At 35.8% G+C, this 11,205-nt stretch overlaps 1 protein-coding gene across 6 annotated transcripts in view; it reads left to right on the top strand.

The window, feature by feature from the left end:
- LOC144962627 (protein jagged-2-like) overlaps positions 1-11,205 on the top strand; it is a 105,354-nt gene that overhangs the window by 15,689 nt on the left and 78,460 nt on the right. For 2 of the 6 annotated variants that reach the window (XM_078895729.1, XM_078895726.1), the window contains exon 1: positions 861-976. The exons of 3 other annotated variants lie outside the window; for them this stretch is intronic. The gene's annotated coding sequence lies outside the window, so the exon portion shown is untranslated. Of the gene's footprint in view, positions 1-829; positions 981-11,205 lie in introns of those variants that run through there. One more of the 6 variants, XM_078895724.1, reaches the window with a different exon arrangement.

Genomic DNA, 11,205 nt, shown 5'->3' with positions numbered 1-11,205 from the left:
CAAATCTATTTTTCTTTGATATCGCCCCCCCCCCCCCCCGCTCCCTCGGCCGCCCCCCCCCCCCCCCCCTATTCTTTACCTCCTGCTCAGTAGTCTCCTCATCCTCTTCAAGTCTATCAGCTTCCTCCTCCTCCTTCTACTCAACATCACTCTCCTCCTTCTCCCTCTCCCGCTCCCTCCTCCTCCTCCTCCTTCTTCTCCTCCTCCTCCTCATTTTCCCTTTCAAATTTAAATATGATCCTGGTTTTACATGTAACAAAAGTGACAAATTAGGAGCATGCACTGGTTTACCATAAAGATCTGAAAAAGTGTGCATGAAATAGTGTCAGACAAATCAAAGAAAGAAAAGTACAAGAAATTAAAAAAAAAAAAAACCCATCCCAGTCGAGGAAGACTGATTTATGGAAAATTTTATTTTTCTTGTATTTTTCTTTCTTACTTTATCTAGCACTTTTTCATACTCATTTTTTCCGATCTTTATCATAGAACAAAAGAGACCAAAGGGAGGATTGGCCAAAATGGCAATCTTATTACAAACCAAATTCATCTCCAATCCACAAATTCCATGCGTCCAGCCAGAAAGCGGCGTTCCATCACCTCTAGCACGAAACACATCACAATGCGTCACCGTCGTCGTCGGCGTGCTTGCTCCGTGAGTACCAGCCATCCAGCCTGCCAGCTTCTTCCCTTGCTACTCACGTCTTTGTGGGCGACAGACTGACAGCCTTGTGACTAGCGACAATTGTATTGGCTCCCGATGCCGAGCTATGGCAGCATTATGTTGATTAGGGTAATATTAAGACCAGCCCCCCTATTCCGATTTAATATTAATGATATTGAGACATGAGCGTCTTGGAACCAGAACTAAACTTTAGTCAGGCGCCGCTTGTTAGTTTAGAGATTGCTGTGATTGGAATATCGTTCTCAGTGTGATTCACGTGGCCTACTTAAATTATGTATACATTTGTTTTAGAATGTAGGTATTAGTTACTTTTAAAAAGATATGAGATAATTAATTATCAATTTTTATGATTTTGATATCTCAGTACTATGATAAGTACAAGCTGTTTTTGTCTTGTATTGATAGTGGTTGGCGGGGGGGGGGGGGGGGGGGATTTTTTTTCATGATACTCAAAAGTTAATGGAAATCAATTCAACTTTTACAAAGTAATTTATATCATTGACTTTGTCATTATTCTTCATAATTCAAAAACTAAAAAATTCAAACTGCTATCGCTAAATGACATCATCACCATCGTCATCAACATTATTTTCATCGTCATCATCTTATCTATCATCATCATCACCATCACCACCAGCAGCAGCATTATTATCATCATCATCATCATCATCAGCAGCATCAGCAGCAGCAGCAGCAGCAGCAGCATTATCATCAGATCATTATCATCATGTTTAAAAATCAAATTCTTGCAACAATTGATATATCGTGTCATTTTCTATAATATAATATGGTCCTTTTATGAAAATCAGATGCACCACATACTGTCAAATATAATTGCTCAAAATGAATCCATACGTATTCAAATGAGAGGGGGTGGGCGGGAGAAGAATGAAAACGAAGAAGGCGAGATCAACATCATATTATACTTACAAGCAAACGAAAAAAAAAAACAAACTGCAATTGAGCATCGATAATTAATTCATTCATTGACTCAGATAGCTTGAGTGGCCTTATCCAAAATTAGATACAATACTACGCTAGGCCCACAGCCAAACTCCCACCTTTTTCTCATGGAGAATTTGGCAATCGTTCACAAAGAATGGTTAATTTTGTTTTGTTTGTTTCTCTTTTACCCCCGTCTTTTTCCTCTCTCATTCTTTCCTTGTTTCTGTTTAGTAATTGTTTATATTTATTTTTTGCTTTCCGCTATTGGCAAGATATCGTTCATTCACCACGCCCATCCTTTTTGGTAATCGAATACACCAATTACCTGGATGACTGGATGTGAAATGTATCAACAAAAACCACGAGTACTTAACCCCTCCTTAGCGGCTTATCCCAATTCGACGTGGGTTCCCGAAATTATCATAAATCTCCACGAAGACTTGAAAAGGCCAAGAGATCATTTTGTCATATTTCATTGTATGAGAAAACAATGGATAAAATTGAATGGTACAAAAACCTAGCGGACCGTGTTAATGTCAACTTACCTAGATAAAGTGTAGCTATACATATAGATCAATTCTATTGTAAATCTACGATATATTAGTAGACTTAAAGTAACCTTAAAGATAAAAGCTACTCGTATGACATGCCATCGGGTCTTTTGTAGATCAGAGGTTGGTTCTCAAGTGGTGCTCTAAAAACGGGCCTGACCCGTGGAACTTTGCTGCTGGGTGGTTCGCCAAATGGATTAACTTGAAATCAAATCTAAGCTTTAAGACATTTTGTTTATATATTTTGAATTTTGACATTGGCCCTCAAGTAAATCTTTTTAAACCTGCGTGGTCCTTCTTGAATAATGTTCTAGATAACAGTAAAGTTTATGTTTTCACGATTTCTTAAAATATTCAACACTGGCGCTATTTCAAAAACGACCTCTCGAGTTCTCGGGAATAGGGAACAAAAGTGTCATGTCAAAAGTCTGGTTCCAGTGTTATTGAAAGTGTAAAACCACGCTTCTGGGGGGGGGGGGGGGGGTAGATACAAATCTTGATTGATCTTCTGATTTCAGAATGATAGCATCTTATTTTCTAGTCTAAATATATGCTGTTCGCCAATAAAGATCCTCAAATCTCACCCTTTTACTCCTCTGCAATCATACGAATATGCCTATACATCATAGTTATGTCACTTGATGATTCAAAGTGTAAGTTTTTAAATATTAGTCCTACGAAGGACTAGTTGCATACACACTTCCAAGGATTTTGGAACCGGAAAATTAGAAGACGTGACTTCACAATATCTCTGCCCTATTATATTGAAAAGAACCTTTTACAACTTCAAGATTACGAGAAGAAGACATGTTGATTAATTATATTCATCGTTGTCAAAAGATTTTGAGATGCAGTGACAGATTTGAATTATGTATATTGTAGAATGTGTGTGTGTGAGAGAGAGAGAGAGAGAGAGAGAGAGAGAGAGAGAGAGAGAGAGAGAGAGAGAGAGAGAGAAAATGCGTTTTCTCAATTTGACCAGAAAACTCTCCATACCGACCATTTTCCGGATTTTCCCGGAAACGTCATACCGGTCCAACATGAAAATTGATTTTCAAAAACTCTAACATGACCAAAATAACAAACATAAGATCTTGCGTAAAATAGATGAGCAATCTTTTCAATTTTCGGACCCCCATTTTTGGACCTCTCTCCCATCACATGTGAGATGCTTTGATTCGTTGACAACTTTCAAATCTCGCTTAAAGTTTTATCTTTTACGTCGTAAGTTGCTAAACTATTATCATGTTTTGTTGTTGTTACATTGAATTCGTATCACTCTTCCATCAATACTTGTCTTACTGTAATATATTTTGTTTTATATCGCCATCACCGTAAAGCGCTTAGAGCATTTAACAACGGTATTGAGCTCTATATAAATGCCATATATTATTATTAATAAGTACTTGCTATACATAATTTTGTTCAGAAAAACAGTATCTACAAGACAGTGTAAATACGTTGATTGTATCGTAACAAATGTGAGGATTTTCCTGTGATTTGGTAAACAGAGGTTTAATAAATTTAGACACTTTGAGCTCATCTTAATCTATTGATGTATAAATGTTTCTCTGTCCTGAACTTTGATAAAAGTTTTTTGACAGACCAGTAAAGACGTTTTAGAGTTTTTGAACAGTGAAGAAATCCCGGTTAGTCATAGAACACAACTTTTTTTTTTTTTTTTTTAACCGGTTTTATTATGCGATTTTTAACCGATACCGGGAATTATATTGACCCGAGAGCCCAAAAGACAGAGTCTACGATGGCTTCCCTTGAAGTCAATAAGTTACCGATATCGGTTGAAAACCAATTGGTCAGATGTCACTCTCTGACCCGTGTTTTATTAGGACCAAAAAAAAAAAAAAGAAAAAAAAAAAAAAGGGAAGTTTTATATCACCAATTATGGCAGATATAAATTGTTCTTTTTTTTTCTTTTTTTTTTATATTATTTTTTTTTTAATTATTTGTTTTGTTTTATTATTATTGTTTTGTTGTTGTTGCTTTTTTTTTCTTTTCATTTTTATCACAATAAAATCAAGCAGTAAGATTTTTAATCCGATCATTTCTCTTTTCAGTAGACTTCCTCAATTATTTATTTTTATTTTGCTATTATAGTATCTGTTTTTTCCATTCTAAAATAATGTAAAAATTCTGAAATAGATTGTCACCGCTGATAATACGGGTCTTGCACTCACCTCACGTTCGGGTTTCTTCCGTATTTTTCAACCAGTCTTATTTTCTTATTTTTACGAGAAAAGAAAACGGGGTTCGCCGCCTTTTATAGTGCTATTAAAATATTTATTACTTTATCTGATAGCTGCTATTTTCAATTGATGAAACTCATCCCCCCCCCCCCCCCACGCCCTTTCAACGCTTCCCCACCGCCCTCAGAGAAAACAAAAATAAAATAGTTCTTCAACTTTCAGGTTTTAAAAAAAAATATGTGCTAGGTCTATGTTTCAACACTCACTTTTAAGGTGTTCTGATATTTTGTTTGGGATTGTTTTGTTGTTTTGTTTCTTTCAATTTCTATTTCTTATTTGTGTGTGTGTGTGTGTGTGTGTGTGTGTGTGTGTGTGTGTGTGTGTGTGTGGATATGCGGGTTTACTTGTGAAATTTTATCGTCTCCAGTAAGTTATGTGGTTCATTGAAAGACCGTGATTCCGACGTGAATTTAATGTTATTTCACACCATTGATTCGGCTGATGTTGTTATGGTTGGAAAAATTGAGTGCCTTCTCGATTATGTATACTGGAATACAATCGTTATTCGTCAAGTGGATATAATATATATAGTGTCGCTATATAAATACAGACAAGGGTAGACGGCAAGAGAGGAAGAGGTAGACCAACAAGAAGCTGGGAACAAGATATATGTGAATGGCTGGGAATGACAGCAACTCAAGCAAGTAGACTGGCGGAAAACCGTAATCTGTTTCGCAAGAAAGTTCGGGAAGCAACGTCCTACGCAGGATCAGCTGACTAGATGATGATATAAATACAGCTGTAGCATGACAAAACGTCAAATTAACTTAAATTGTGGCTTTAAAAAAGCAAACTTGAACTTTTATACAGCTCAAGATGCACTAAACGTTCTCAAAGAGCTTTTACGAGTCCCTGTCCAACAGCAACATTGAACATGTAGGCCGAGACATGACGCCTGTTTAGCGACATTACAATTTTTTTCCGACAGGGACAACACTATTAACGATCAGGTACTCATTTTACGCTTGAATACGGAGAGAGAATGTGAATAAAGAGACTTTTACCCAGAGCTCAACTATGCGCCTCTCACAGAACCTGGGGCTTCTAATCCGAAGGCGAGTGACATACCACAAGACCATTAATTATAGATAGATTTATTGATCCTCAACTAGTCAAAAAGTCATAAACCAGAGAATTAATAGCTAGATAGATAGATAGATGTTTAGATAGATAGAGGGATAGATAGATAGATAGATAGATAGATAGACAGACAGATAGATAGATAGATAGATAGATAGATAGATAGATAGATAGATAGAAAGATAGGTAGATAGATAAACAGACAGACAGATAGATAGATAGATAGATAGATAGATAGATAGATAGATAGATAGATAGATAGATAGTTAGATAGATAGATAGATAGATAAATAGATAGATAGATAGATAGATGGATAGATGGAAGATGAATAAGAAGAAGAAAAAGAAGAAGAAGAAGAAGAAGGAGAAGGAACGGTTGTAATATTTTCTGAGGTTTTGAAAATCATCTTAATTATAATCTGTCGATATAATTCATGCATTAAGTACAATTTTCCTGGCCAAAATAAGTAAAATGTGTTTTATCAGTGTTTGGCGGTATAGAAATAATACAGCTGTTTCCACCGAGCTATATTTAAACGCTTTCTCATTTATTCAAAAGCATTGCATTCTCCAAATTCCCCAAATTGGTGTATTCAAATTTATGTTTTGAAGTGTGTATTGAAGTCGATGTTTATTTATTCATTTATATATATATATATATATATATATATATATATATATATATATATATATATATATATATATATATATATATATTCATTTATTTAATTATTTTTGTTTATTTATTGATTTATTTATTGATTTATTTATATATTTTACTACTAATTTTTATCTCTGAGTTGTTTTTTTAAATACACGAAAATATAGACGTCGATCACGTAAATAAACAGTAGTGTGTACGTGTGTGTGTTTGTGTGTGTGTGTGTGTGTGAGAGAGAGAGAGAGTGTGTGTGTGTTTATGTGCATATGTACTCGTGGTTGTGTGTGTGTGTGATTTTGTGTTTGTGTGTGTATATGTGTGTGTTCTCATATATTAATTTATGTGTATACAAATTCGTATGCTTGTATTACGGGCGTTGTTTATTCTAAGCATAATAATATTGAATTGCATGATTGAGCAAGGTCACTTTCTTTATACTGTGTAGAATTCAATAAAAGCCCCCGTTTTTGAAAGAAGTCAGAATACACCAAATGCCCCATGGATAGGTGTGTCTATATGTGTGTGTGTGTGTGTGTGTGTGTGTGTGTGTGTGCGTGTCTATTTGTGGGTGGAGTTGGGGGATTAGGGGGGGGGGGTGTGAATCATTCGGTAGAGCGCTTGGCTGACACTCGACAAACTCAAGTTCTATTAATTACTGAATGATGATGATGATGATGATGATGATGACGACGACGACGATGATGATGATGATGATGATGATGATGATGATGATGATGATGACGATGATGATGATTATGATCATGATTACGATGATGAAATCGCTTATTTATACCACCTTAAAAGCTATTAGAGAATACAGCAAAGCCTTGTTATATTGCCCCTCATTATATAACCTACTCGCATAACGTCATCTTGATGACGAGCTCGGTTATACCGCCAACGTCAACTCCCTATAGATAGAACGAAGTTGACGTCACTCAGGTCTTTGTTATTGCTTTTTGCCATCCGTGTTTATGAGTAATTCTCACTAAACTGTATTAACCAGACACTATAAACGTTTTAGGTTACACATCGTTTTGTATGTTGGTCCGTTATACTTCCGGATGGGAATGTTGTGAGCTTCTTAGCAAAACGCATACTATCTATAGACAATATCACTCCCGTTTAGTCCTTTGATAGGTGACAAACCAATGAAGACAAGACGGAAACTCACGGGACTGTCATCTAAGCGTTGTGGTTGTTCCCATGACTTGGTGCGATTTGTGTTTTTCGTTCACCACCTGCTGGCCTTGAAAAATGTTATTTACGTCTGCTATGTCCTTTTATGGCTTACGTTTCAATTATAATGAGCTGTTATAGATAGTATGCGCTTGGCTAAGAAGCTCATAACATTGCCATCCGGAAGTGTAACGGACCAACACACAAAACTGTGTGTATCCATGAACGTTTATAGTCGGGTTAATACAGTTCAGTGAGCATTACTCATAAACGCGGTGGCAAAAAAACAATAACAAAGACCCGAGTGACGTCATCTTCGAACTATCTATAGATAGAATGCGCTTGGCCAAGGAGTTCACAACATTGCCATCCGGAAGTATAACGGACCAACACACAAACTCTGTGTAACCATGAACTTTTATAGTCTGGTTAATACAGTTTAGTGAGAACAACTCACAAACGCGGATGGCAAAAACAATAACGAAGGCCTGAGTGACGTCATCTGCATACTATCTATAACATTCATAATCGAATACGTACATTGCACGTGCTGACAAGGACTTTGGGTTTACTCTTCTGCCGTAGATACGTAGTCTATTTATAATTTTGGGCATAAAACTCGTTGGATACAACTAAGGGAGAGATTCGGTTCCAAACGCATTCCTCTAATAACGAGATTTAAGTAGTCCTTCCGAAGCCCGTGGAGCTGGAGTTTATCCCAGTTTCTATAGCGTGAAACGGACAATAGCAATTGCTTGCTACCCTTTGGATAGGACGCTAGTCTATGCTACCCTTTGGATAGGACGCTAGTCTATCGCAAAGTACTTCCGCCAGATCTAGCAGACCCAACTACCCAATCACTGCTGTGTGGACATGGGGATCAGGGGAAAAAAATCGACTGCACCGGGATCGATCTCGGTCCCTTTGCTTGTGAAGCGAGTGCTCTACCAACTGAGCTATCGGCACCCCAGTGAGGTTTACTTTACTTCAAAATTGGTTCAGATTCTCTTGTCTAACTAGCACAGGCAATAAATTCAAAATTGAGAGAAGATTTGCATAGTGTTATTTATCCAACAAAGGAAATTAGGAGGATGAGGAGGGGGAGAAGTTCAGTTCAGGAATACATTGAAGGATACATAATAATATACTCTGCGATAGACCACATGTACAAGGAAAAAGGCCAGAGAAAAAAAAAAATCAGCCTTTTTCACAGATTTTCGAGCCTCACTCAGACCTGTACGAGTAAAAGCTCCATCTCTTTTCACGGTTTTGAACCACACATAAGAGATAACATTTTCTCCTTTCCAAATACAACTCATTGGAGGAAATAAAACTTGATTAAAACAAAAATCTAAAGAGTTCATAAATTATTATATCGATAATTATATTATCATTATAAATTGAAGTTACTGTCCTCGGATACACTGTATCCCGGTCGATATTCTAATCTATAGTAACCTATACGGTGTAAATGTTTTATACAACTTTATTATACACTGTGAAATATGTCAGTAAGATAATGCTTGATAAATAACGACATGGATTAAATATCTATACGTGGAAATAGAATTTAATCACCCTCTCATAAAACAGTCTGCATGTGAATGGGGACGATCTATATTATTTTACCATGTGTTCGAGTCATTGGTCACATTGCAAAATATGCTCATTATGACCTACATAATAAAGTGTTCACAGTTTTCGAAATATCAAATATTACGATAGGTCATTTCGTTCAGTTTTATCTGTTGGCATGTTGACAATTTTCATAAACAAAGAAGTGGGGGGGGGGGGGGGGGTTTACATTTATTAAGAAATATCCAATCGTTGGATAGCAACAAATCATGTGATTGATCGATGACTCGGTTGGACGAGAGCCTGAGTTATAGTCAACTCTCATTGTTTTATATCTTGACAGATTTCAAGTTGCTGCAACAAAATTTAATTAAAATTAAATATAATTTTCTAGTCCCAATGTATATGTATATTTTTAAAAACCCTTTAAAGCCCATTTCGTAGCAATGACTATCCCGCACAAATCTTCGGGCCTCTTTTTCGCTCACGAAGTGCCCGAATTCGCGTCAAAATATGGGACGAAGCCGTTTCGTACATGCTATTTTAAAAAATTAATTACGACGCTGTTTATCGATGAATATGACTGAAAGTTGGCACACAGTTAGAAAAAAGGTCATTTTAGATTATGTCAAGCGACAAAACTCGTGCGATTACCAAGAGACCGTTAAAAATAGATTTTTACTCTTTGGAGTAAAATATTTCTAAAACTACCGGGCGTGGAGGTTTTGTCGCTGACAAGGTAATACATGAACATTTCTTCTTTTTGGTTGTAAAATTTCATATGAATATGACGAGTACTTTTCCCGTATTTTACAAAACACTATCCTAATTTGCTCTTCAAGTTTCAATATTTTAATCCACTTATTACGCAAGATACAACCAAAGGTCGAAAAAAAAAATGCCGAAAAAGCGTCCCATATTTTCGCGTTTTTTTCCTCTTTGCGGGTCATCCAAATAAATGACACCTTTGAAACTGCATAACTTGTTTATTTATGAATGGATTTTCAAAATTAAAAAAAAATTTACTCAGTGGAGATAGGGCTTTGATATTAGACAAAAAATTTCCTCAAAAAGAGAAAAAACATTTTTCATAGTCATTGCTACCATTTCGTTGAAGTGTTATCGAAGCTCTAATGCCTAAATCAAATGTAATTTCAAAGGTGCTATCTTCTGCAGAAGCCATTAACATGTTCCTCAAATCAACGCCTGTCAGACAAATGAGAACACCAATTCACAAGTTGAGGAGTGTCTGGGGAAAAAAAAAATTATATTCTGGAACATTCTCGCTGTGTGGTCAGTTCAGGGGTATCTTGTTACAAGGAAAATAGAATTAGTGGTTAGAACTTACGTCTGGCGTACCACCCTTCAGATGTCTGGCTTGCTTGCGTTCCCAACCCTATAATGATGTTAATAACACTCATAATCTAATACCTACGCTGTACGTGCTGTGAAGGACTTGGGATTTACTCTTCTCCATATTATTCATGCTGGAAAAACATTTAGATATTTAAACGTTTGGCTAGAAATCGCGTTCTTCAAATATCTAACGATTAAAATGACCTTCTTCTTGTAAAAAATTCTCAAACTTGGGACTTCACGACATAAAAGCTTTTACTTTTTCGCCGCATTGAGAATAATATTGTAGTTAAATTTGATGCTAGAAATTTGACAGGACTGTACCTCCAGCTTTTTAAATTCTAACCATCAAACGCATTCAAATCATTTCGGTCTATGAATTAGCCATAGTCTATATATATTTTAGAGCTCTAACTCCAGTATGTATAGTATATCCTTATTTTGCTGAAGTATTGCGGCCAATTTTGATATATATATATATATATATATATATATATATATATATATATATATATATATATATATATATACGTATATATTACAACTACCAAAAAAAAAGCTACTAATATATATGAATAGGAGATGTTTATGACAATACGACGAATAAAAAATATTTTCAATCATCAGTTTTATTCAGACATTCAGCACACTCTTCTCTAGAATTATTGAACTTTAAATAAATGATCGTCCAGAGACAAAATTGTAAATTGCTCCTTGGTTCAGATCAAATCAAAAATCACTCCGTATTCATTCTGAAAAGACACGTATTTATAATTTTGGCCAGAAACTCGTCCTCCAAATATCGATCGATTAAAATGACCCTTATCTCAGTCAAAACAAGATGATGGTCTTTTTAATAAAGTCCTAAGTTTTATAGTTTTTTGACTAGATGGGGGGCATTTCAATCGATCG

Source organism: Berghia stephanieae, chromosome 1 (assembly GCF_034508935.2).
Source record: "Berghia stephanieae isolate SIO BIC M18660-M18661 chromosome 1, UCSD_Bste_1.3, whole genome shotgun sequence".
Classification (NCBI taxonomy): Eukaryota; Metazoa; Mollusca; class Gastropoda; order Nudibranchia; family Aeolidiidae; genus Berghia; species Berghia stephanieae.
This window is presented reverse-complemented; position numbering and strand designations above follow the sequence as displayed.